General features: G+C 36.4%; 1 protein-coding gene and 1 long non-coding RNA gene across 2 annotated transcripts in view; one reads left to right on the plus strand and one right to left on the minus strand.

Moving 5' to 3' along the window:
• The window catches only part of tnr (tenascin R (restrictin, janusin)), a 285,913-nt gene that overhangs the window by 185,405 nt on the left and 76,823 nt on the right, over positions 1-23,685 (minus strand). The window contains exon 2 of the mRNA XM_047369054.1: positions 13,352-13,389. The gene's annotated coding sequence lies outside the window, so the exon portion shown is untranslated. The remainder of the gene's footprint in view (positions 1-13,351; positions 13,390-23,685) is intronic.
• On the plus strand, positions 92-22,299 carry LOC124870399. Its single transcript, XR_007038756.1, has 3 exons — positions 92-221; positions 21,709-21,826; positions 22,235-22,299. It is a non-coding gene; the product is annotated as an uncharacterized LOC124870399 (long non-coding RNA).

Genomic DNA, 23,685 nt, shown 5'->3' on the forward strand with positions numbered 1-23,685 from the left:
ATCTGGAGCGTACAACTTCTCCAAGATTATATCCTTTAACCTCTGAGTCCAACCGCTGCCAGGCTGCGAATCTGTTCAAGAATCGTGTCCAGCTTGCGATTCTGCTGTCTTAACATTTCAGTCTGAGTGTTGATTGCTCTACATACTCCATCCAACATCGCAGGAAGCTTTGGAACGCTATGAACAGCCACCCACGTTTTGCGAATCACTCGATAAGCCAGGTAACCACCAACTCCAAAAAGCAGAAATCCTGTTATCAAAAATCAAAATATGTACACATCTTCTACATCCTCCACCGACATCATTTTATAGAGATTCATTCCACATAGAGTAAAATATTTAAATTTTCTCCTTGTACTTTTGATGATTATGGCTTACAGGGAAAGATAACCAAACATTTAGTCTCTCTGAAAATTAGAATATCACATTGACCTATCAAAAAGGATGTTTAAGTACACATATCAGGCTTCTGAAACGTGTGCTTGATATGCACTCAATACTTGGTTGGGCCTCCTCTTGCATGAATTACTGCATCAATGCTCCATGTTATAGAGGTGATCAGTCTGTGGTGCTATCAGATTGCTTTTATAGCTGCCTTCAGGTCATCTGCATTGTTGGGTCAGGTGTCTCTCATTTTCCTATTGACAACAGCCATAGATTTTCTATGGAGTTCAGGTCAGGGGAGTTTGCTGGCCAATCAAGAACAGGAACACCATGGTCATTGTACCAGCTTTTAGTACCTCTGGCAGTGTGGGCAGGTGCCAAGTCCTGCTGGAAAATAAAATCTGCATCTCCATAAAGCTTGTCAGCCGAGGGAAGCATGAAGTGCTCTAGAATTTCCTGGTAGATGGCTGCATTGACTGTGGACTTCAGAAAACACAGTGGACCAACACCAGTAGATGACATGGAACTCCAAATCATCCGTTACTGTGGAAATTTCACACTGGACTTCAAGCAACGTGGATTCTGTGCCTCTCCACTCTTCCTCCAGACTCTGGAACCTTGATTTCCGAATGAAATGCAGAATTTACATCTGAACAGTCCAGTTCCTTCTCATCTTAGTCCAGGTAAGATGCTTCTGACATTGTTTCTGGGGCAGGGATGGCATGACACAAGGAATACAACATTTGTAGCTCATGCCTGATATTCGTCTGTGTGTGGTGGATCTTGAAGCACCAACTCCAGCATCAGTTCACTCCTTGTGAATGGATTTTGCTTGACAGTCCTCTCAAGGCCATTGTTATCCCTGTTGCTGGTGCACCTTTTTCTACCACATTTCTTCCTTCCACTCAATTTTCTGTTAATATGCTTGGATACAGAACTCTGTGAACAACCAGCTTCTTCAGCAATGACCTTTTGTGGCTTTTTGTGGCTCCTTATGAAAGGTGTCATTGACTGTCTTCTGGACATCTGTCAAATCAGCAATCTTCCCCATGATTGTGTAGCCTATGAGGTAGAGTGAGAGACCATTTAAAGGCTCATGAAACCTTTGCAGGTGTTTTGAGTTAATAAGCTGATTAGTGTGTGACACCAAGAGTGTCCAATAATGAATTTTGTCTCAGTATTATCATTTCCTGACACATTTAATTTCAGGTTTTCTTTACCTGTAAGCCATAATCATCAAAATTACAAGAAACAAGGGATTGGGATATATTGCTCCATGTGTAAGGATTCAATATAATATATGAGATTCACTTTCCGAGATGACTGGCAAAAAATATTGCACTTTTACGCAATATTCAAACTGTTTTGGGATGTACCTGTAGTTATTAAACAAAAGTTGCCTGAAAATGGACTCTTGAGGAACCATGTAATTTATTTTTATCAATAAATACCAAATGACACAAAGTAGTTACTGTCTGTGAAATAAGATCTGAACCAGTTTAGCACAGTACCAGACAGTCCAACCCATTTTCCAGCCTATCCATCAGTATGTTTTGATCCACTGTGTCAAATGCAGCACTGAGATTGGGTTAATCTTTCAAAATGTTTACAAATGCAGTATCAGTGCTGAGGTGTGGTCTGAAGCCTGGCTGGAAAGCACTAAGGTTATTTCTTTTTTTTTTCATAAAGGGGTAACTATGCTTTATCCGGCATCCTACGTGGATGCCGGATAAAGTTTTGAGTTAATAAAGCCAATTGTACAATTAGGATTACATCTTCACATGTAAGCAACTAGCATCTCTATATGGTATGATCAAAATGCCAAGACAGGACACATAGGAAGAAAATAGATTTTGTTTATTTAAAAGAGATTTGATCACTGCTGTTTTTAGGGCCTGTAAAAAATGACCTGATTTATGGGAAGTATTTGTTAACTGCGGTCCTGGGTCAGCACAGCTAAAACGAAGCTAGTCATTATCGCCCATCCTACAGCAGAAGCAAACAAACATGGAAACAGGGTCGGTGGAGGATGGCATGACATATTTTTAAAGAAACTTGTATTATATGAGCTACAACAACATTTAATTTTCCCTATTTTTGAAGTTAAATTTGAACCTTAAAGACTTAGATTTTCAACAGAAACTATAAATGCACCAGATTATTGGCCTTTGAGGGAATTAAATCAGTTCATGCAGCTTTAGCTATACTTCAAATGTAAGACTGAACATTTCAGAACCGTGTAATCTTTTAATGTAACTATTGATTTTAGAATCAAAATGTTTTCAGAATTTCTCTTTACATTTTGTAATTGTTAGAATTATAAAACTCACTGCAACTATAATAACTTTCTATTATTATTTGTATGCCATCTACATCTATGCAATATACTGATACAAAGCTCATTCAGAGCTTCAGTTTCTAAAATACTATAATATAGCTGAGTGGCAATAGGTGTGACAAAGTGTTTTAAACCCATAGGTAGAGAGGAACATGTCCATCTAATCTTTCTGTCTTTTAGAGATAAAGGGCTTGCATTCAGCCTTATAACACCAGAACTGAGTCAATCACAGGAGGGATGCTTTTGATTTCCTGCAGTCTCCATTTTTAATGCAAGTCTGACTCACTGTGCGACCGCTTCCATATGCCGTCCTGTCCAACAGCAAGAGCAGATTTCATTACTGAACTGATTGCTGCTAACAAGCTGCTGCTCTTCCACACCACTCTATATTTTACACATGTAGTTGTTTGTGTGACCATGTGGATTTAAATTTGTCTTACTGTGCGCGTGACCCTGAGTGACTTCTTTCCAATAAGAAAATAAAATCCATTGCATTTTTTTCACCCTCGCAGTGAACCATTTTTTTGTATTACTTCACCTGCACTTTCTCGAGCCACGGGGTGTGCTCCCATGCTGCAACTTGCTGAGAAGTATCGGTGGCATCTATCTTGTGGACAGAAGTGCTGAGTGGCTTTTATTTCTCAGCAGACCACATAAAAACCCTAGCAATTAAAAGCTATTGGGCCATTTTACTTTATCTTTTTAGGAGGAAAAAAGAACATGAATAGCATGAGAAAGAAGCAGAGAACAGGATGATACTGAAAGAAGGAGAAGGATACCTGAACTGGGGCTTAACAGAAAAAAGACCTCTATGTAAGAAGTTTGAGATGAAGATTGAGAGGTTACAAAGTGAGGAAGAGATTGTGAAATTAAAGATGATATCTGCACAAGGGGACAGAAAGAAGCTCTAACACAGAAGCAATTAAAGGTAAAAAATAGATCAGGGGCACTAAAATCTCAAGGTTTAACGTCTACATATCTGATTTTGCCAGAATAATTATGAGTTCAACCTTTTAGTATGGCCTCTACATAAATTATTGATCCATCAATTCTTACAGGAGAGATAAAAGGTCATTACAATTTCTTACATGATCATTACTTCAGAGCATCTCCCTTCCAGTTAGAAGAAGCTGCTGAAGTCACGGCCAAATCTAAAGGATTAAGGACTCAGTTAGAGAAATGTGATAAAGCTGAACAGTTACTGAATTACCTTGCAGAGGCAAATCTCTGTGAGACTGTGAAGGCTTGCTGGATCTGTCATTAAAATGTCTGGGTCAGGTTATTGCCAATTTCAGGGCAATTTAAACATGTTTAATAAGCAGAATGTTTGGTCTCAATGTACTTTATGTTTTTTTATTAATGGTCTTTGTACTGTAAACCCTTAGATGTCAAGCAGAAATGTTTGACACAAAAGTGTTAATATGGAGGAAGTCAGCATTAATTAAAACGGAGGCTGTTCCTCATGGGCATTGAAAAGTTTATGAATGCAACCGGAGACATTTAATTCAACAGGAAACTGAATATACAATGGTTGCAGCTCAATATGGATTTGTCAGATCAGAGGATCAATATTGATCTTCTGGCCATCTGTTGGTTGACAAAATACGTTGTTCCCTGTTCAACCGACGGAAATGGATGGAAATACAACACTTAACTGTCGCCTGGTAACTATCTAGTTGCTAATGGTCAATAATTTCTTAATAAAATTATTTAAAAAAGAAATTAAAACAAAACTCCATATATTATTGCAGTAACATTTAGGAAAAATACAATTTTATATAAATAAGTTTTTAAATAAGTATTTCCCTGTTTATCCATAACGGATTAAAATAAAATGTGTTTGATTATCTAAAACATGTAGCCAAGACAGAAAGGCAAAAACAGATTAAATCTGTAAGGGGCAAATATTTTTATAACACCATTTAATGAGTAGGACATGTCAGGATGAACCAGGTGAATGACAAGAATGTGACTTGTTATTACCGGCCAGAATGGTGAAGCAGCCTAGCCAAAGGAAGAAAATGAAGTTGATAGCTAAGGATAACAAATAATATAATTGGACTATTATTTGTCAGTTCAGCCTTTATCTGGCTGAACTGACAAAGGCAAAATACCAAGGAGTAAAAAGAAACAGAAAATGAAGGAAACAGTGGTTCCTTTGATAATTTAGCCCTGCAACCGGAGGACTGGTTACAGTAGATCCTAGAAACAGCATCAGAGATCTTTGTCCAGATCAACACAGTCCTGTAAAGAGATATACTTAATGGCACTTTAGTACCTGCGGCCTCTTTCATCAGACAGTTCTGTCTTATAAATAACTGTCATATTTTAAAGAACATACCCTCTTTAAATTGTCTCTGGTCATTAATAAATTATCAGTCCAGCTGGACATGTCTCATTCAGATGTGAGCTTTATAAATGAAGCAGATGTCATGTAACCAAAGAGAAGTGGGATGAAAATAAGCATAGTCAGCATGAAAGATGTTAAGAAATCTTTGAATTAGCAGGATGAACTAATCGGCAGCATCAAAATATATTCCTCTATTATTTTGAAATGTAACAACCCACACATGAGGAGTTATTTTGTTCTATGTTTAAGAGTCACTGTTGTCAGAAACTACCAAAGGATAAAGTCCAGTCATCTGTTTAGCAAAACGAATCCAGGGGTGCGATTTGATAAGTATAAAAAAAGACTATTGCACAGTAGCATTCTGGGTGTGTTTTCCCATCTAACTCCGTGGTTGGATGGTTGCACAGACAGTCAGTCATGTTTACATCATGTCAGCTGTGAAGCTCGCTAACCTCTTCATTAGTCAGCCATAACTCCACTGTCCCTGCATCCCTTTGCAGTTTACAGGAGTCACACCAGTAGGTTGACTTAAGCCCCCGTTGCTGCCTTAGTCCTTCCAGAAATCACAGAGGTTTCAGAAGGCTTCAAGTACCAGCTTTAACAGTTTTTCGAAAAAAGCTTATTAGAAAGGACCAAAATCTAAAGACCTACCATGAAAGAAATGTTTTGCAATGCTTTTCTCAGTATTTCAAAACGTGGATATTTTTAACTTAATGAATAAAGGAGTCATTTTCCTCAGAAAAGTTGACAGTAAAGAAATGTCAACTCCATAATGAAAATGTAAGAGAAAATGAATTAATGAAAGCTTTAAAAAAACTTATTTATATATTTTTAACATCAGACATTCAGTATGTCTACAAAAACATTACTTTCTTATAAGCTATTACTGTTTTGAAATGTAAATGCTCCCTTAATAATTTATCATTGTTCAAATTTAAACAGTCTTTGCATTAAAATCATTTGGCTGATCATGTTTTTAATCATGTTGTTTCACATTTTATTCAGGTTTAGGCTCTACAAAAACCAAACTCAGCACTTCAACAGTTTGATATAGTGATAACATTATTCCTAACACTGCAGTCAATCCAGCAAATGCTCCTGCAAACGCTGCCACATTGGAAGGTCATTTATAACAGTCTTTCTGCCTACAATCAAGAAAACAACTGGCTTCTCCTTCTAAGCAGGGACCTGCACAGATAGACCCGAGGGGGTGCTAGAGCACCTGCCCAATTATGCTATGGACAAAAAAGTGCCCTCCTGAAATCTTTTTTTTTATTTATGTTTTTTTTTACAGTGTATAGTGCGGGGCCCAAGGTAAAATTTCTGAATTTAAAGGCCTATAATACCAATGCCCAAGTTTTGAATTTTTGATCAACAACGAAAATACTTGCTTCATAAACTTCAGATGAAAAAGTTAAAACTTCACCTGCCACCATTTTATCTAAACAGAACAGGCCAATGAATGGCACCTTTACCCGCTATGTCATCTATGGCCGCCACCAGGCGCCAGGAGAATGTTTACGATTTAACTCTTAGATTAAATTAGGATAAATAAATAAATTCAAATCTATCTCATAGATGTACGTATTACATTTGCTATAATGGTCCATGATGACTTCTGTTTGACTCATGTTTTTTTTTTTTTATTACAAATACGGCCAAATTAGCTGGTTAACGTTACAATTCATACACTATTAAAATACCTTTAATAAAGTTCAGTAAATGTGGGGCATGTAGGCTAAGTTGTATTTTCTACTTGTGTGTGTGTAAAAATGATGATGTGATCAGAGTATTTTAATTTCTAAATAGCAGACATCTTATCAGTTCTCAGAACTTGTAATCTCATTAATTTGTATTCTCTAAGAATAATTTCTGTCATATATTACACTGGCTACATGCAAAAGTATAGATGATTCTTCTTATGATCATATTCTCTGCTGTTGGTTTCATTTTGATTATAAAGATTTTATAACTAATTTTCTGTGTATAGTTGTTTTACACTGTAGAATGGTCACTGGTTACTCACATTTCTGAAGATAACTCATTTAGTGTGACCTACCTGGTAAATTTGGCAGAGTAACCTGCTTTGCTACAACATAAGGTTATTTGGTGCAGAAGACATTTTGTGATAAATGTACAGAATGATATAGTGAAGACAAACACGTTGTACTCAGTGTGTAAAAAGAAAAAAATTGAAGGATAACGAAAGTTTCAAATTTGACTCAGGAAGTTCAGGTTGTGAATCAATAATCTAACTTTAAATCAGTCTATGATAATTTTGTTGCCTTATTAATCTTAAGAATTTTGTAAAATGCATTCTTGTTTTGAGTTTTTTTTTTCTGGGTGGTCATTTCCCTACATCCCACAGGACAGTTTGGTTTGTGGGTGCTTAGTAATACATATAAATTATGTTCATGCTGTGCCTGTAATACATCTTACACTACAAAGGCAACCGACAGCTCCATGTGCCGCACAAGGTGCCCTTTTTTTCCACTTGAGCACCTGCCCCCCAAAATGTCTGTGCACGCCACTGCTTCTAAGCATTCAGAATGGAGATGTAGGTACACAACTCAGCAAAAGTCATAAACCTACACATCAACTTACAAGTAGCTGTAAATCGTTCAAGTCAAGAAAATGAAATATCCTCATGAATCCTAAGACTGTGTGTACACTGTGTGGTCCTCACTGCTCCAACAAAATCTACATCCATTCATCGCTTAGGTGAAGGCTTTTGATATTTTCTGTCCTCCTTCAGCAAACTTTCCTCATGTACCTTATTCTTTGTCACCTTCCCTGTCAGTTTTTCTGTCTCTTTTTGTCTTTCAAAGTCTACTTGTCTTTGTGTCACTCTGTCTGCTGACCAGACAGATGCAGCATATTCAAATGGAAGTTAAGGACAGTGTGTTGCATTATTCAGACTTTTCAAAGACAGGGAGAGCAAGGAACAATGACATGCAAATACCTATTAAAGCAGGTCGTTTACTGTGGCAAGAAATTGAATGAACACCACTGAAAGCACATGGGCTGTAGCCGCATTTGTGAGAGGACTTTATTCAAAAAACATATAACTAAGTTCCACCCTTACAGGATAGAACCAAATCAGGGCAAGGTACAACTAGATTGACAGATAAGAGTTTTCCATCCACACTACATAGTGCCACAATAAATTGTGATTTTAAGGCAAAACTAAGAGGTGAGTTAGGAGTCACTTACTGAGCCTGCAGTGAACCTTAGCAGAAATTACTCACTCCACAAGCGTCTTGTGGAAAATCTAGAAAATGAAACCAATATCCTGGAATGTTCCAAGCTATCACCGAACATACGACAGTCATAGAGCCCTCAGGTCCAAACACTAGGATTCACACTCTGCAGAGGTGTAGGAAATGTTGCAGTGAGGTGCATGCTCAATGTCTAACTTTGACTCACTTTTTGAAAACTTAAGTTTTTCAGAGTTTGCATCTCTGGAGTTTCAAGGTACAATAAACAGCTACATAATTTTATTTTGACAGGTACTCCATATTTTAAAATGGCATTATTATTGATATTATTATTTATAAAATCTTGAAATCAAAAAGACGAATTCAAGATGTGGTTTGACTATTTTAAACTCTCCTTACTAAAAGATTCCAGTACATCTTTTATATTAGAATTACCGAACAGGTAATTTATTTTCATCCTTACTTTGGACACTTTTTCCACCTGATATATTGATATCTTTGTGCAATATGCATAAAATTAATTTAAAATTAATGTCATTATTGATTGGTCACATCAACTAGCAATTTTTTTATTGGAAATATCGAAAGAGAGAAGCTGATTAATTGTGACACTCTTTCTGACCTTCTGATATAGTGATCTGTTTAGACTATAGGGAGGAAATTCATGAGATTTCATCCAATGGGAACAAACAGCTTGCCAATAGCCTTTGGCTATCTTGTTGTGGAGTAAGCACACTGTTTTCCCTGGCCAGATCAATGCCTCTCGATTAAGGCTGCATGGGTTCCCACTACAAATAACAAGGTATTTTCCTCTTTTCTGCTACTCTAATTCATATTTACTGAAACATGCCTGTAAATACACATTTGGATAGAATCGAAGTCATACCTCTCCATGAAAAGAGGTAATAAGTGAAAAGACTGCGTTTACCGACAGACAGACATCATCCGCCTTATGGTATTTAGCACAAACGTCAGATAGTGCAGAGTCCCACTTAAAAATCAATGGGCCTTTGCAACAATCAATGGCTGGGTTCCTATGAGAAGCAATTAGAAAGGCAAACCATGCAGTGCTGTCTTCCGTTTCCTCTCTATTGTGGGGTCAAAACAAAATTTAACAATGCAAGAAAATATGGAAGATCAAAACATAAAAAGAAATAACTTATTGTTGTATAAAATAACAATCGACGGGGTCAAAAGTACTGAATGCTGATGTCTACAATAATCTCTGGTTGTCGAAGATGTCACTTTGTCATACATGACTACATACATGGCATAACAGATCAATACAAATTGATCTAGATTTTTTACTAAAAAGATATTCAGTCCATATTAAGAGGTCATTCACCTCAGAGGATGGATTTCACAGACTTTTGTTTTAAGGGTGTGTAAGGAAAAATATATTATATTATATTCATCCATCCATTGTCTATACCCGCTTCTACAGGGTTGTGGGGGAGATATTGCCTTTATCCATTTTTCACTCTATTTTCACTTTTACATGTAAACAGAGCAAATGAAGATACATTTTGGTTTTAACCTTCACAAAGGTTGGTCCCAGTTATGGTTACAATGTTAAATGAATTACAAAATTAATCCATCAGAAAATGTCATTTGATCTCAACAGTTTTCAGAGCTTTGTTGGGAAGTCTACAACATGGTCGAGGATTCAGGTAGCTGCCTGCTCTGAGTGCAGTCATCTTTTTGATGACTTTCCATATAATTTGGTTAGATTTTTTAAATGTTTTACATTTCAAATACAGACATCTCAGGAAACCCATGTTTTTATCAGTGACGTTAGATTTCAGGCGCTAGCTTATAAGCCACAGGGACCGCACATTTCATGATGCGATACGACAAGAAATTGAGAAACATGTGACAGAATATTCAGACTAATGTCTTATCTGATTTGTTTTTTTCACTCAAACAATTTGCAAACTGTTTTTTAACAGTGATACAAAGCTATAAACACGAGTAGGAGCTTATTGTCCTCAAAGGGGCAAAGTGATGTGAGTGTTTACTATCAGACTGTTTGCTATCATTATGCAAGAAAAAAGAGTGAAACTGGGCAAAAAATGTAAACCACAGTCAGATGAATAACCAATTACATTTCCAGGACTCTTTTCTAATTTACTACCTTTACAATTAGTCTGTTAAGCCCATCATACTCAGATGTCACATACAGTGAGTATGGTTTTATGTCTACAGCAACAAACTTGTCACGAAATATTTTCACAACACATTAGTAACAGACATAGACTTAAAAATTTCATTGCAGCAAGTTGTTGAATTTAACAATAAAATTGAAAATAAATATTATTTAAAACATTTAGCCAATTCATTTTGGCTCTAAATCCAGTACTGCATACTCATCAAAACAAACACAGTATTTATTTCAAAATGTATTGATTGGTGATCTAATGGAACCAATAAGTGAGAAAAGTACTCCAAATGGTTAAAGTAACAATCCCAACCTTGGGCATCTGACTTACTGTAAAATGGGGGAGGAAATCTGGAAAAACACACAACCAGTTTTTTTGTTTGTTTTGCTGTGTCAGTTATATGTTGATGTAAAAGCTAATTTAAAGAATTTATAGCAAGCATTCTCAGAAATTGTGCTGAAGGCAACATCTGCGCAATCAACCATATTCTTTTTGATAATTCTCTGAAACTCACAAGGCTCTTCTGCCCTAGGCCATCTCAACTGCTAAATAGGGAGCTGTACATTTCAAATGACTTTAAAAGAAAGAATAGAGAAGTATCACACTACTAATGCTGTATAAAAGAAATTAGCTTGATGAAAACTGGAAGGCCAAGCTGAGGGACACGTGAAAACTAAGCTGCATGGAAACCATGAAAGGATCCCATAATTCAATTACATATACTGCAGCAAATGTTAAAAGTTAATGAATTACCTCACTGGAGTCAGCTATACAGTTAACTTAATTCAGAAAAGACCTATGGTGTTTTAAATCAGTAAGATATATAGCATACTGTGAATCTAACAGCTCTTTAAATCTGTACTTCACTGCCAGTGTGGCTACAGGGACACAGACTGGAAACAAATGGGTTCCACTTATGTCTAAAAAAAAGAGAAAAAAGTAGCATGAGACAAAGATTTAAACAGAAACTCACAGCTAAATGAAGCTATGCAGCAGCCTTAAGCAAAGCTTTAATTTGGTAACTGAACTACAACTAAAACAATGTAATTCTTATAAATGTCAGATATTGTGCACCATTTCTGAAAACACTTTCTCATATTCGACTTTCTCGTTCCTCTACAAATATAAAGAGCATACTTTGATTTGAGAATTTAGGAAAATATAACAAAGAAAAAGATAATAAAGAAGACTTGCTTAAAAACACAATTCTATTTCCATATAATCAATTGTAATAAATTTACAGAGACATTTATTTCTTTGTTTGTTTTAGATTTTTGCTTCAACAAAATTACCAGGCCTGACTTGATGGTTCAAATGGTAAAGCCAAGATCACCATTGGGAGAAAAAAATGAAGCATCTTAAGGAAGAACCACAGGAAAAATCCATCAGTGATGTAACAAACAAAATTAGTTCATCAAACCAACACAAGGTGAATTAATCAGTTACCCCAAAGCACCTATTCAACAAAAAAAACAGCACAATGTACCGTTAAAAACATATGCTCCTAAATTAATCAATAATAAATAATAATCTAAAAGCTTGTCAAGAGTGAACATTTTATTCAGCAATTGTGTATAACATTATGATCAACTGCCTAATAGTGCCTTAGTCCCCCTTTTGCTTTTAAAGGAAGTCTGGCCCGTTGTTTCATGGACTCCAAAAATGTCTGAAGGTGAGATGTGCTATCTGGCACCAAGATGTTAGCAGCAGAGCCTTTAAGTTTTGTAAGTTTAGGTGGGGTCTTTATGGATTATACATGTTTGTCCAGCACATCAAACAGACACTTAATTGGATTGAGATCTGGGGGAAATGGTGGACAAGTCAACACCTCACACTCATTGTTGAGCTTCTCAAACCATCCTATTTTCTGCTTTGTTGCAGGACACATTTATTCTACTGAAAGAGGCCACAGCATTCAGGGAATATTATTTGACAGAAGTCAGCATGGGTAATCTCGTTTGCAGCTATGAAGCTAAGTTGCACTTTGTAATAAGAAACCATTCTCTTAGAATCATTACTTTCTTCACCAATTTCAACTAGAGCTATTTGTCTGTTGGATCGGGCGACACAGATCAGCCTTACACCCAACATGCATCAGTGAAATTTGGGCGCACATGACCCTATCATCACGTCCCCAGTTTTCTTTCCTTGGACCACTTTTAATAGATAGTGACCTCTGTAGATGGGGAACAACTCCAAGGAGCTGTGGATTTAGAGATGCTCTCACCCAGTAATCTAGCTATCAAAATTTTTTATGTGTCAAAGTCAAATCTTCGAACTTGCCCATTTTGCCTTCTTGTATGCATTTACTTTGATGACAAAAATGTAATATACCCTTCCAACAATTAGGTGCCACAATGAAACAATAATCAGTGGTATTCACTTCTTTTGCAGTGGTCATAATATCTGATGATTGTATGATTGCAGTAAATATTTTTGCAAATGTAGGAAATCCCTTCATTACTGAGCATACATTCATGGTAAAGACAAAATACACCCGTTTAAATTGAAGCTATACATGTCAGGATAAAAAGAACAATGTGGTATTCAACAACATGTAAATATAATCTCTGATGAGCAAAAACAATGAAGTGTCAAATGCTTTGTCTTAAAGATTTACTATGGACACTCATGTTTATTTCTTTTCACTTAACCTCTACTAAATTTCTTTAAACCTTTGTAAAGGAAACTAAAAGGTCATGCATTTTAAGAGACATGTCCTAATCTCCTTATTATTTTCTTGAATTAGTTATTCCTGCTATTTATTAGTTTATAAATCATAGTTAAGATTTTAATTACATAAAATTAGGAAAATATTTGTAACTCCAATAACAATAACAAAAATCCATGCACACACACACACACACACATGCATAAATGTAGGAGACAGCTTTAGACTCACCTTGGGTGTAAAAGCTAAAGTTGGATCCTGGGATTCTGCTGCCAAAAGAAAAAGAAGAGAGGTTGTACATTATTTCAACATGTTTTTTCATCGGATTTCAGTTGTTTTTTTGGGGTTTTTTTTTTAGGTTTGGAGCTACTGGATAAAACAGACAGAGAATCATATAATTACAAATAATTTTTAAAACTGATTATTAAAAGAGAACTATTCTTAGTAAACATTGCAAATAAAATAAAGAAAACATTTGTAAAACATGTGAAGTAAAACAAATAAAGTAAAATATAAACAAGCGCTTGATGGAAGACTTAAAGGTGCTTGACAGCAGCAGTAAGTGTAGGTGTGGTAGAAGTGCATGAGATGAAGTATTAAATGATTTAACCCAGGTTGTTGTATAATTACAACGCATTGTCTTGTTACTCTGAGCTTTATGCACTGACTTACTGTTCACAACATGCACAAAACCAACTGAAAAGTGGGTTGGATTTTTTAAAAAGACAGGAACCAGAAGACCAACATATTTGCAAGAATAATCCTCTAGCTGATGAGCTTTAATTATGTCAGTGTGTTGTCAGAGCTCCGAACTTCAACAGGAATTTGCTGTCTTATGAAACTGCCTGATGAGCTGTTCCCACATGATCGTTTGGGGAAACCTAGTTGTGTACGTCAGTCCCGTCATCCTGGAGAAAGAGACTTTGTTTTTCATTACGATGAGAGGGCAATTTAACTAAATATCCACCCCTGTTGCTGACAGCTGCATTGGCCCATGCACGGCCAGCAGCAACGAATGTATGGAATTGATTACTCCTTTTATTCTCTTTCCCTTTCCCCTATCCTTTGAGAGCTAGATAGATAATCAGAAATCTTCCCACACAGAGCTGAGAAGAAAAAAGAGATCTCAAAAGGTTTTGCTGTCATAATCTGCCTATGTTAGGTTTCGGCTTTGAGTTCTGTTTACCTTCTTTGCACTGCCATGTTCTTCACTTGCTTTATTTCAGTTCAGTCAGTCAGTCAGTAATTTTCTACCGCTTATTCCATAGTGGGTTGCAGGGGAGCTGGTGCCTATCTCCAGCAGTCTATGGGCAAGAGACGGTGTACACCCTGAACAGGTCGCCAGTCCATCACAGGGCCTTATTAGATTCATTGTTTAGTTTATGTTACTTCCCTGGATTCCTGTGTTAGTTTATATTAGTATATATTTCTTTATAGATCATATTCCTCCCAGTCTATGTTTAGTTACCCCCGGATTCCACTCCGCTCCTGTATGAGTCCGTTCCGTTCCAGACCCCCTCCGTGAGTCTGTGAAAAACCAACGCCTACATCTGCGGTTGAGCTCCTCTCCATGTTCCTTGGAGCCAGAAGAGAGCATGTGCGATATGTACGGGTTACAAGGTTTAAGCCTTTAGGAATGAAATATAAATATATTGATTTAAATAATTAGACATTGTATTTTTCCGGGTACCACCAAAATATAGACCATGAAAAAGCAAATGCAGTTAAGTTTAGCTGTTGTTTATTTGTCATTGTAATTACAAGCAGGATGCAAATCTATTTGGAGAGGATTACCACGTTTCAAATTGAATGTTTAATTGACAAATCTGCTTCCTTATTTGGTGTAAAAAAGAGTGGTTTGCATCTAATATTTAAATAAAATGGTTAACTTTATTGTGAATATTAAAAAATATATGTAATATTTGGTTAACGACCTCTATTTACTCTATTTAACTTTGACAAACCGGATTTTCTTGGTGTTCTGTTTCCTATGTGCTACGATTGCAATTGTGGAACTTGACACGGCCATAGTCAGATGGCAACAGAAAATTTGAATTGTTCCGTAATTTGACAGAGAACGACAAAGAGCGGGTCTATCGACGGTGACATTCGGAGTAGTCATGGAGAATATGAAACCATTCTCAATAATTAACATAACAACGGAGTTGCTCCTTCGGTTGGACGTGAGCAAGCACAGAGGTTGTGGAATCTGGGGTTAGTTTCATTTTTGTTCTCTCGGATTTTTTGTTATTCCCCTGGATTCCTGCCCATTGTGTTAATTAAACACTCTCCCTCTATTATTCTTTAGTCTCCCTTCCACCAGCTGCTCCTGATTCTATCCCTGATTAGCCCTCTCAGTTAATTGGTCCATACTACACTTCCCTCAATAGTTATCCTCTCTGGTTTTCATTGTTTGTCCCTGGTTCCTCCTGTATACTACTCTGTTTGCTTCCTGGCTCCATGTCCGTTTCACTGTCTGGCTTACCACATGTAAGTTATTCCTGTTTCTTTTTATTATTATTAAAAGAAAAATCTTTTCAACTCACCATGCTGCTTCTGAGTGTTTTTCTGCACGTTAGTCCAACAAAGACTCAGTGTATTGACATTTACAGCTTTAAGAGATTGAAATTGTTTAATAATAAAAAACTGCTTAATTTCTTCTATTCAAAGCTATTTAAACTCTCATCAGTAAGTAGATTGTATTTTTATTATTTGTCTTTAATTTTGTTAGTCAACTTTGTTACTTATGTTTCTGGTCAGTAAATACCAGTAAATATCAATTAGGTTTAATAATAATAACATACTCTGATTCAAGCAATAGCTCTGGGTGATTTTTCTTTTAGAGTTAGTGTTGTGTTCTTGTCTTACATAGAAAAAAGTCACACTGCTGACAAAAGATTGACTCAGTTTTTTTTTTAATGTGTAATAATTCATCCTTCAATGGGAAAGGAAAATAGTTCACATCAGATTGATAATTAGATGGTTTAGTACACTATATAGACATATTTATACAATAAATTATGTGGTACTCTGATTTAAAATAGTGCTAATCTACGTTTCCAAAACGTTCCACTGTTGTCTCATCAATACAGAGAATATTTTACTGTCTTGGGAATCAACAACTCTTCGTTTTGGAAGGAGTGGGTTTCACCTTGGAAATCTCCCATGGATACCATTTTCCCCCAATTTGGACATTCAGAAACACTGTTAACTCGGGGATGTCAGGCCTTTGGTGTTTTAGGTTTTGTTCTAAGTTCTTATGTGTCCCATGCGGTTTTACCATTTTTCTCTTTGTGGATAATGGCTGTCTCAATTGTTTGCTGGAGTCCCAAAGCCTTAGTAATTGGTGTTATTTAATTTCTTAAGATCAGGGCATGATATGATGTGTTTTGATATATTTTAGCCTACTTCAAGATATCAGTCATGTTTTATTTAAGTAATTTCCTAACTGTTCAGGTCTGGGAGTGAAAAGGCCTGTGAGTGTCATTTAAAATGGAACTAAAAATTGTTATTCACTGTTAAATCATGTTTTAAAAAGGGAAGCATTTACTTTGTTTGCATAGAGCGAGGTAGATTTGGATAGCTTTTTTACCCTAACAAATGAAATTGTCATCTGAAAACTCCTTGTTGTTTTGCTTTTGAAATCTTTGTTTAATGTTAACATCTGTTTCCTAAAAGGAAACAGTAAGGTGTCACAAAAAAGAAAAATAATCTGTAAGGGGCAAATACTTTTTCACAGTACTGTATTTATAGGTTTTGAAAATATAAATGCTGATATTTTACAAAATTACCTACAATACACAAAGGTTCATCTAACATTTTGGTCTCAGAAGATAAAATTCAAGCATGTCCAATAAATGAAGATTGATAATAATAAACTAAATCAGGAAAGGCAGGCTCTGATTACATTTTGAAAACTGTACAATTGCTGCACGATTAAGGTGTCTCAGTAAATGACACACTTTAGGAGTTTACAGAGGCAGCCCATTTCCTAAATTAAAAAATGAGAAATGTAAAGCAACCTAGCTCAGGCAATCAGTGCCATGAAACCACAGAACTCATCAAACAGGAAAGGCATAGGAGATAATATGCACTGACTAGGACCTTGTTTACTTTGCGGAGGATTCTGTGCAGCTGTAATTAGAAGATATATTTTACTTTTGCTAAATGTGTGTGCACCAGTATCTAGGCTTTATATAACTGCTCTCTCAGATTTATCAAACTAAGTACCTTCAATTTTTCACGTTCAAAAACTGTAGAGTGCCAGTAGAGCTTTAGGGAAGACAAAGACAAACACTGGAGCTTACAGATGGTGATTATAAATTATAAATTCCTTTACAGAGAGAGTGTAAAGGATCTGACAGTGCTCACACTCGCCACATTCACTCACAATATCTGTCAAGACAGATTGTACCTTTGGTGAGAGGAAGGTGCTGGGGGAATTGGGTACGCTTGCTGATGTGAAGAGCATAAAATAGGCTGCCAACAGGTTGTGACCACCCATCTTGTAATATCAGCAGATCTCATCAATGCTAGAACTGATTGTTTCCAAGCTTACCATGGATTTCAAGCTCACTTTCCTACTGTTACTTTGCAGTTTTGTTATGAAACATGTAGGCTGAATGCCTTCCCAGGTAATCCTCACATACATGGTAGTCAACATGATATAATACTAACCATTGATGTGGAAACCAAGCCATCTTCTGCAAGCACATATATGGAAAGTCGGGTGAAGATTTTCACCCAACTTTCCAATATTTCCAGCTCCAGTATTTCCCAGTGGATGCCTGCAGGCGTGCATGTCTTTCATTTTGCTTAGCGGAAAAAACATTTTACTTATAATTTGCAGATGCCACAGTTCAAACCATGGTTGAGGAGTAACGCATTATATGTAAAATTTTTACATAATTAAATTTAAATGTATGCAACTGTTACAGTTACTGAGAAATGCAAATTGTAATGTTTTATAAATATGCTAAATGTTGATTTACACTTATGTTACTGCTTTGCTGTTTTTCTGTTGCTTTGTTTTTTTCTCTGCTGGAAAATTAGAGGATTTATAGTGGGATTTTCAGTATTTGAGAATTTATACAAACTGCCAAGTTGAAGCATTGAAAAAAAGTTGAAAAAGGAGAACATTCAGTAGAAATTTAGAAAGGTATTTAAATCTAATTAGTTACATTGCTAGACTAATATAAAATAAAACAGGTACAATACTTGTACATTTTAAAAAGAGGCACTTGCAGTGGTGAGTAATCACATTTCAATGTACTCTTCCTAACATGTAGAGCTGAAATGTATAGCTGCTAAAACATTAACCACAGGACAGTTTGCATAGCTCAGCGATGCAACAACAATTGGAGGATAAGTAAAAACTGTAAAAACATTATAATTTGATAACATCAGTTCTGTGGAGCCCCATTCAGCCTGTATCAGCCTGAAGAAAACTTGAAAGCTTTGGCTAAAAGCTCAAACAATCTAACAGAATAGAGACATATGTTTAGTTTGCTGAAGCAAAACTAAAAGATATTGAAACTTTAAAAAAGCTTTTGTTCTGAGCATGCTGTTCAAAAGTGCTACAGAGGGCTCAGAAGCAAATTATCTTGCAGCATTCTAACACCTGTGGACTTTAATTAGTTACCATAAAGATAAATACTTTTTTCAAATTCAATAATATTTATCACAGCTGCAGAAAACCATTCTTTGTTGCAGGACCCGTTCAGATGTTCGGTAGTCTAAATATTTGGGTCTCTTAGTTGCAAATCAGATTTAAAATATTATACACTTTAATCAAGCAATGATACATTTTACAAATCTTCCAACTGTGGATGTACTGAAATGCCTCTATAGTTTTACATGAAATCCCCCTTTGTAGTCTGGATGCTAGAAGAAAATGGACATCTGCTCTGCTGTTTCTGGCAGAAAACGTCTGATCACTGTCACATTCTGATGAGTGTCTGCTCACAATTCAGTGCTGACAACAGACAGGGAACGATGTTTTGCATCTAAATACTCACAGGGCTCATCTTGCTGATGAGCCATGAAGAGATACAGTAAACTGATGTCTGGTAGTACTAGGTTGAATCACTTTTTGACTTAAAAACTGCCCCAATTCTTTGTTGCAGATATTCTACAAGGTGTCAGAAACATTCCTCAGAGACTTTGGTCTATAGTGACATAAAATTACACAGTTGCTGCAGATTTGTTTGCTGCACATCCATGTTGTGAATCTCCTGTTCCACCACATCCTAAAGTTGATATATTGCACTTAGATTAGGGGACTACGAAGGCCACTGAAGTATAATTAAGTCAATGTCATGTTTAACAAACCATTTTAAGATTTTTGCTGTATTGTGATTTATGATAAACGTAGCAGATGGCTACACTGTGGTCATAAAGCAGCATTGGGGAAGCCTGGCCTTTTATAGCTGGTGTTCTGCATGTTTTACATGTTTCTCTGCTTGAACACACCTTAATCACATGAACTAGTGACAGGCTCAGAAGATAGCTCGGCTATTTCATGCAGGTGCCTTGGAACAGAGACACTGCTAAAACATGCAGGACAGTTGTCCCAGAAAAGGATTCCACAGTCCTGTCATGAGGGGAAGGACATGATCAGTAATAATACTCAGTTATGCTTTGACAAAGGTCCATTGGTACGAAGGGGGCCTTAAGTATCACATGTGAATTTTCTCAACTACACTTTTTTGTTGCTATTTGTCCTAATTACAGAAGAGTCACAGAGTGCTCACCTTAATTCCCTCACCCGCCCCTCATGAGGCTCTTTTCTACCCTTGCCATGGCATGACTTATTTTACAACCAACACTTTGACTCCCATTAGTCACAGCCCTGGCTTTGAACCCAGACAGGCAAGTAAATCTGCAGCTTTAATTAAAATAGGTTCTCTTTTAACACTTTTTGATCTTTTCATCCTCTTGTCCCTGATGGCATACCGGTGCCAGGAATGTCCCTCTGCAGAGCTGATTTGAAAGGGACTTTCGGGACTCCCCCCCGCTTAATGTTACTTTATGATGAGGTAGCAAGAAATACGCTTCATCTCTTCTACTTTCTGAGTAACAAAAGGAATAAAGGTCACAGGTGGAAGTTACAAAGATAAAAAGCCACTGTATTAACGTAAAAGGTGCCACAAAGGTATATGAGCAAAAAAGAACATAAAAAACAACAGAATAACAATCTCATTGTATCTCACGACAAATGAAAAACCTTCTTCTCTTTCAAGGTCAGTCTTTCTTGAGGAAAAAAACGATTTGTGAAGCCAAATCAATGAGGCCTATTCAGGCTATTTTCCTCCAATATTGTTCAGGGACCAACTTTGGTACCATTGATTAGCTGATTTATAACTTACATTTGCAAAGGCTTACAGTGAATGGACAGCTGCTGATTAAAGGAGAAGAGAAAAAAAAGAAGAGAAGCCAAAAAAGAAGACAAACTGTTGAAAGTTAGGTTAAAAAAAGTCAAGTTAAAAAAACAGTGTTGCACTGTTATACTCTACTGCTGTCCCAAAGAAAGAGTTACAAAATGCATTAGGTAGAGAAATGATTGAAAATGCCACTGCTTTGCATGTGAGCATTCACTTCAAAATCAAAATCTGAATAACTGGCATCCATGGTTTGAAAACGTCAAATGAAGCTAGTGCTTTGGATTTACAGAAGTGTTATTTTCTATGCTCAAGCAAATCTTGTCTCTTAATCAGGTTGTGTTTAATCTTCTCATAAATACAACCTGAAATCATGTGACAATGACAATACATCAATAGTTGGGGGTCCAGTGTTTTATACTTTACTTAGGACTACATTTTCATAATGTACTATGCATTAACAATTTTAGAAAGAAATGTGATAACAACCGAAATTATACTGGTTCTTTATTGTTCACCTTTAAATAAGTTATTGTAATTTTTATTTTAGGTAAAAGATAGAAGCTCTGATTTCCATTGCTCATTTAATGTAGCTTTTAATATAACTCAACAAATGGAAATAAGGATATAGCATTGATCTAACATTTTAGTACAGATAGCACCAGTTCCTTACATTAAACTCCAGAAAACCTAGAGGAGCTGATCCACAGTGATGCCTAGGATTTATAGATTTTATATGCCACAGAGAGATTAGGATGTGAACATGACAGCTTATTAATGGGCTGGCAGGCCGTGTGACTGTATTTGCTGGATGGTGTTTCTACAAAGTTAGGTGAGTTCAGCAACAGTTACAAAGAAACTTGCTTAAAAGAAACATGAACTATTAAAATGGAGCTCGTCCAAGCATGGTATATTTGCTATTGTAAACATTCAATGTGGGTTCCATCATTTTTTAACAAATCTTAAAATTAGGGTACATGTGTCTATACTGGGGATAAATTGTTTGTGATGATAATACAAATTTCTCCATAAAACTTTATTTGAAGCTTTTGGTTTGTCTAAAAACCTCATTGCAAAGTGGGGATATTTTAACCACCAAAGAGCACCAAGATTTCATGTTTTGAGGTTGTTGTAGACCCAATTTGCAACTGGACTGTGGCAGATGCATGATGATAATGTATTTTGATAATGAAACTGACAAACCTACAGGTCCCGAGGAAACACAGGAACCAGGTACAAAGTAACAGACAAACAGGAGCACCCAGCAAAGAAGGAATGGAAACCAGGTGTTATACAGCGGAGATGTAATGACTTAAATGTAAACCAGGTGAGTACAATCAACGGAATGCAGAGCAGCTGAGAGGGAGACAAAGCAGGGAACTGAGGACTGGGCACAGAAATAATCAAAGTACAAACATAAGTGAGAATAAAAACACAAATGACTGTGGATCATGAAGCAAGTATGTGTTCCTGAATTCTTGAAGATGTTTTTTCCTGACTTTATGCAAAATGGATTAACACAAGTAGTCCCCTCTCTTCGGCAGCCATTTTAGTTGTCAAGTGGATCTTAGTGATCTTTAAAATGGCCTGCTTTGTCTATTTAACTTTTTACCAGCTAGTCAGAAATTCTGACCCGCTAATAGCTGACAGTCTGCTTATACTCAGCAAAAAGCCCAAAAATTACACGAGGCATTATGCTTGTTCATTGAAGGTGTACTTTGTCTGCCCTGGATAGGGGAGACAAGCGCGCTGATGTCTCTTTGCTGGCAAACAGACATAAACTCTTCAACTGGATCCAAGGATGTCATATGATCATTGATCATATGCAAAGTTAAGTACGAATTAAATACTGTATGTGTATCCGGTATTTTTATTCATGAACGGGGAAATTAAGGTGTAAGAATTGCTGACTTTCTCTCTGAGGCCTGCAGAAGCAAACTGTCCCAGAGAAGTTCCTTACAGAGACACGGTCTCTATGAAGCCGAGCGGAGCGGTCTCCCAGTCTAGAAGGAAGACAGCAGAGACCCCATCACCGTGGTAAAGGTAACGTGCAGTGTGGTTAGCGGACAGAACGGGCCGTCTTTCATCCACAGCCACGGAGGTTAGCTAGAAGCTAACCGTTTGTTCACAGACCGGCAGACAGAACAGCCACCACTCCCACAGCTAAGGAGGTAACTGTTTAAAGACTGTGGACGTTTCTTCAAACTTCTCTGCCTTGGACAACGTTCTTCATCACAGTTCATGAGGTTAAGTGTTTGGGCAGAATAATATAGAAGTGATTTAGATTGAAATGATCTAAACATTTTTCATTTTATGAAGTTTGGTTTTGTTTGTGTTGAACTCAGCTATCTTGGTGCTAGTAGGCTATCTGCAGCACACATGTTCAGTTTTGAGTTCTTTGTCTGTGTGTTTTTAAAGTTAAGACAAACTTTATTTAAAGGGTGTTTTTAAACAGAAGGCTGATCATAACGTGCCGTCCGCGCTTATGCATTTTAACCCTTTTATTAACCCTGGTATTTTAAAGGTATGTGTTTGATTCTGGTGGTAAGCTAGCAGCTTCTTTGTTAGCTTCAACTGCTAACAGGTAAGGACAGTGCCTGCTGCCAAATAATATTTACCCAGAAAGGTTTAGTTTTCAATCCAGTAAATAATGTGTCCCTAACATCATTTTTCTAAATTTGAAAACTAGGTAAACACCATTAAGCCTCATTTCTCCAGACAGATTTAGCTCTTTTCCAAAATACGTCCTTAAATGTTTTACCATTCCCCTAATAATATTTCTTTAAATATTATTTTAATAAATAAAGGCAGCTAATTAGACACCGTTGAGAAATGGTCATCCAGAAGGTTGGTTTTATTCAGCAGATCATTCTTTAAAATATTATTTCATTAAAATAATATTTTATCTGATCTTGCATTGTGAAGGGTTGTCTAAAGGTATGCTGATTACTGCCTAAGTTAGTTCCAAGACTAACTTAAATTCATTTCCAGATTCTTCAAGATAATCCTTGGTTCTCAAACATAAACATTGAATGTTAATGTTGCATCACTCTTTCAGTCATGGTTCTCAATCATCTTTAATCAACTTGTTTATATTGTACATAGTCCATTAGTCTTCCCGATTCTTTCATTCTGCTTGGTAGTTTAGTTGGATTGTTTTAGCATAGTAAAGAGTTTGTTGATTTA

Source organism: Girardinichthys multiradiatus, chromosome 6 (assembly GCF_021462225.1).
Source record: "Girardinichthys multiradiatus isolate DD_20200921_A chromosome 6, DD_fGirMul_XY1, whole genome shotgun sequence".
NCBI lineage: Eukaryota > Metazoa > Chordata > Actinopteri > Cyprinodontiformes > Goodeidae > Girardinichthys > Girardinichthys multiradiatus.